The following is a 5,099-nucleotide window of genomic DNA, read 5'->3' on the forward strand; positions in this document are numbered from 1 at the left end:
AACTATAGCTTCGACTGTTATTTGCTCGCTTTGGTTTGTGGGATTTGCTTTTTGTTTTGATCAACAGATTATTTTCCTTGAAGATGTGCATTTTGCATTACTAAATTAAGAAAGTACAAAAACTGTGCAGGTATGCATCTATGATGTATAAAAGTGTGCTCAAGTATAGTAGAATGGTCCCTATCATCATCTATACACATCAAAATAAAGAAACCTCCAAGGGCACACTTGGCACAAAAATGAAGAACCAGCCTAAAATTCAGCAAAAAGGTAAAATCAGGCGCCTCCTGAGGTCGTTGACTCCAAACCTTCATTTGCATGGTAGTTCTCAAAAACCTCATGATGTTGGAGTTGTCACCTTCAATGATGATACCCTTGGACTCAAGCACCCTAGCTTAAAATTGTGCTGTAAAGATTTGATTGCTTGAAGCTCCACTTGGGCCCTATCCCAATGCTCAAGTTGGTGCCCAGCAACAATAATACCAACTCCCTACTCATCCCGAACAATGATACCAATACCAGCTGAACCAGAGGGAAGAAGCGCACCGTCAACATTAACCTTGAGCCAACCAGGAGGGGGATGACGCCAGGAAGAAAGATAAACCAACTGGCTAGCAACCCATCGCTCCTGAAAGGGGTGAAATTGAGTCAGCAGGAGGGCCTCGATAATCGTGGTAGCAATGATAGTAGGAGTGCTATGGGCTTGGTTGTGGCACTTAGCGTTGTGTGCCCTCCAAAAATTATGAACAAGATGGCAGAAGCATCTGGCTGCAGCAATTTTGCTCTTATGGATGGTTTTGAGACCATTAATGGCCTCATCAAAATTGTTGAAAGAAGGGGTAGGAATTCCCCATTTAGTCAAGTTATCCTTGGTCCTGCAAAAGCAAGAGCAGTTAGTTAAAATATGAGATCTGTTCTCTTCCACCGAGCAGCCCCATGGGCATAACATGTCATCACTTAGCCCATGACAAGCTAGCCATGAACGAGTGGGGATGGCATCCTGTAATAGACGCCACCAAAAGAGTTTTTCACGTGGGTGTAGTTGGAATTTGACGATCCAGATATAGTTCTCGGTACTTGGTGGGAATCTGGCTTCATATGCAGTGGCGGTAATGGTTTTACCGTTGAAGGGAGTAGCAAGTGTAATATGATCATTCTGCAGAGATTTGTCAATTTTAATCTCAGTAATTCGCTTGACCATCTCTTCATTAAATTGCATGTGCAGCGCCTCCGTTTTCAATCCAATTGGAGACTACAATCTTCGGTAATACTGGAGTTAATTGTATTAGTATTTCCCAGAAGCTCTCAATATGTATAGTATTTTTGTGCTCTCAATTTATTTTGCTGTTATTGCGTTGAATAAAAAGTTTGAAGGAATTTCAATTTACTAATACTTTTATCTAAGCCCATCCCATCACCAGCCACCAGGGTTATACTCCATGCTTCTTTTGGTTTTTTGTGTGTATTTAAGGGTACAGCTCTCTCTCTCTCTCTCTCTAGATTTCTAGCCAGATTGTCTGATTAGATCTTGAACTATATAAAACAATTGAGCCGAATCTCTCAGTTTCATTTCTTAGCTTTTGTTTCTATATAACTCACAAATATATATATATAAGGATTGGTCGAAGGGCGGACCCTTAACCAATCTCATGTGCAAATTTGAATCCCGTCTGGTTAAGGATTTGAATCCAAATCGTGAGGGGACTTACGCAAAGCCGCCACCAACTCACCTACACTCGGTGTATATATATATATAAGAGACAAAAATAAAGATGATGAAAAGAGAAGGGGATGAAATTAAGAACATGAACTAAAATCTTGTGTCACGCGTCTGAGTAGAATGATAAAAAGTTGATATCAACAACAATGTAATAATAAATTATAACTTGATGAGGCCACTAGAAGAAAAAATTACTTCAGAATCTATAATAAAATTGTGCACTAATTCTCAACTATCAATCTCTCATAACTATAAAGATTTCCTTCCAAAAAGGCCCGTAGACACTTCCACCAATAAAGACTCGTAAAGTCTTTCCCAAGGAGCTAAAGCAAGCTGCTTTCCTTCTTATTAGAAGAAAACCTTGACATTTATTAATATAAAGAAAAAAACAAAAAGAAAAACATGGAAGGATAAATTAATAAAAATCCCACTGTTCCACCTGATAATCAGAAAAGTTCAACTAATACAAGCCAAGCAAATCTTAGGGACGATCGGCAAATAAAGTACCCGGCAGCTATTTAAGCAAGAAACCATACCCTTCTGTCATCGCATTCAAGCTAGAAAATGAAATAGATATCCTTCTTCTCTTTCTCACCTTCCTCACCAGCTCCTCTTATCCTCAACTCCATCTTTTCAAAACTCCTACCTAATTGAGACAGCTGCAACTTATCCAACTTAAGTAGTTTATTCTGATAAGCTGTTGATCAGCAGCGGATCCAGATAATTTGAATAGCTGTTTGGTTTGTGCATTTGAAAAATAGCTGATTTGCTGTTGTTTCTGGATAAAAAATTCTGCCACTGTGAAGTTGTGTTGTTTGTAACAGAACAATAATGACTATATATTTGATAGATTAGAACAAAAAAAATCACTTCATAATAGTATAAAAAAAGAATATACACATCACTTAAGAATGAGTATAAAAAAACCTAAAGATTAGAGAAGTTTAGTTTCCATGAGGATATAATGATAATTCAGACACATAATCGTGGTAATGAGGTAATTAAAAATAAAATAAAATACCACCTCATTCACGACCTAACTTTTCAACAATTAAAGGCACATGAGTTAACATATTGGAATTAAATAAATATCACAATGGTTCCTTATGGCATCAGAAATTATCAGACATAACAGTCCAATCCACCATTTCTATATTTTCTTTGCCACAACAAACTAACAGATAACCATTAACTAGATAAGATCAACTTCAGGTATCTACTCACACAAGTTACTATCTATTGAAAATTTAATTATAGTGTCTACAATTGTTATTCAAACTTTCAAAAAAAAAAAAAAACAGATGTCATCAAACACATTTTCCAGAGCATTCATAATCAATCCCCAAAAATCTACAAAATTGAAAGGATAAAACTACATAAATATAAATGTTAAAAAGCGAAGTAACCTGAAGGCAAGACCTTCCAAAGACGTGGATCAATGGCCTCGTCCACGGGATCTCCTTGTCGAGATAGTCGAACCAAGCCCAAGCTTGCTCCGACAGTAAGAATCTCGAGACAAAGACAACTTCACTGCCGCCTCCAAGATTGGTAATAGTTCGATTTTCCGACCATCTCGCAAGAGCTGGAATTCGGATTAGGGTTAAGTTATGTTGTTGCGAAGCCGCGAAGGTTGAGTGAGGAAGGAGACGGACACCCGAAGGGCACGGGAGGACATAACCCGTCGAATGCACATCCAAGACGCGGGCCACGAGTTCGGTCTTGCGGCCCCGTCTATTAAGGATTCCAAAACCGCGTTTCACAATAATTTCCCTGAAAGTATTAACCAAGCAGCACGACGGCGTTTTGAAAACGCCGCCGATGCTTATAAGCTGCCCCATATGGCCCCTCGGTCGCTCATCTCTGATGACAATATCTTCTCAGATGGCTCCAACAAAGTAGGCACCAACGCCTTCACCTTCTTCATCTGGTTCACCAAGTCAGCCAATTGTGGCCAACCCCCATTGCTCACGGCTAATTCTCCACAATGATAGTGTCTTGGTACCCACCAACTTATGGAACGTTAGCCTGGAGCAACACTGCAACCTCCTCAGCTGTTGACCGTGTTAGTCTCCTAGACAACAGAAACCTCATTATCAGTAACCTAAATGACAAAATTTAATGGAAAATGCTTCAACTCTCCAGCCGACACCCTCCTCCCTTCACAATCATCACCAAGAACACCAAGCTTGTTTCTACAAGAGCAAGAGGGTCTCTTTCTTCAGGATACTTTGAATTCAATTTTGATGGTAGCAATATTCTTCTGCTCAATGAAACAAGAGGAGATGGAATTCAAGTATTTAAGATTTTTGGGAATTTGATTTTAATCTTACTAACATTGTGTCCTTCGATGAATGCAAGAGCAGATGAATGAATGATTGCAAATGTCAAGGCTTTTCTTATAGGTTGGGAATTGGAGTCTGTTATTTCTAAAGCATGCCATAAAACAAAGGGACTGATCCTCTGTCACAATCATAAACAGCTCAAAGCCAAAGCTGAAAGGGCTAATTTGCAATGCAACTGAACTTGATTCAATGATTGGCTCTTCAAAAATGTTGAAGAGTTCACCAAAAAGTATGATTTGGATCTACTTGTGCAGTTTCTTGGCTACAATTTTTTTATAGTGTGGAGCTTTTAATTGCAATAGGATGGTGGTTTGTATACTGCAAAGCCTATAACAGGTTTTTGATGGCAGAAAACTAGAAGTAGATTTCAAGCCAGTTCAGGAGATCTATCATAGAACTCAAGAAGGCGATGCAGAGTTTCAAGGATCTGATCTACCAAAGCAGATCAGGAGTTGTGTACAGAGGAGTGCTGAAAAATGATGGTCACTGTCGGTCAACTTTTTGAAAATTTGAAAATAGAAAATAATTTTTTGAAATTTAATTTAAATATAAGAGATATATTTTTGATTTTGAAAGTAGTATGTTTTAATTTAATTTTTGAAAAATGAAATGATACCAAATGGATCTCATTCGTCCAATAGTTTGCATAATTGTGCCCGATATCGTGAATATTATATATTTCCGAAAGGTGAGTGTATATTTCGACGGTAGACTCAATCATGCAAACTAAGAGATTTGTGACATCTGTTTGGTCTGCGAAACTTTTATATGCGACCGAAAAGTTCTCCTACCTAATATAAAGACTTAGTAGGGTTTATTTTATTTGGGTTTAAGTTCCCTATAGAGGCAAACCCCTATAGGTAATTACATCCCAAATGACGGGGGTCACTTGAAAAAACTCTCGATAATGATCAGAAGTACTAGTTTTTAAGAATTCAAAGTTTAAGTTTTCACAATAGGACGAGGAAAAATAACTAGGAGTGGCTCAAATAGGAACATTTATTTTTAAGAGTCCAACGGAAGGAAAAAGTAGGGAA

At 38.1% G+C, this 5,099-nt stretch overlaps 1 protein-coding gene across 3 annotated transcripts in view; it reads right to left on the reverse strand.

The window, feature by feature from the left end:
* Positions 1–38: 38 nt before the first annotated feature.
* Positions 39–5,099, reverse strand: part of LOC110030014 (tyrosine--tRNA ligase, chloroplastic/mitochondrial-like) — a 29,972-nt gene continuing 24,911 nt past the window's right edge. For all 3 annotated transcript variants that reach the window (XM_020732549.1, XM_020732550.1, XM_020732551.1), the window contains one exon: positions 39–2,498. The gene's annotated coding sequence lies outside the window, so the exon portion shown is untranslated. The remainder of the gene's footprint in view (positions 2,499–5,099) is intronic.

The sequence above is a fragment of the Phalaenopsis equestris genome, unplaced genomic scaffold (genome assembly GCF_001263595.1).
Source record: "Phalaenopsis equestris unplaced genomic scaffold, ASM126359v1 Scaffold000632, whole genome shotgun sequence".
In the NCBI taxonomy this organism is placed as follows: domain Eukaryota; kingdom Viridiplantae; phylum Streptophyta; class Magnoliopsida; order Asparagales; family Orchidaceae; genus Phalaenopsis; species Phalaenopsis equestris.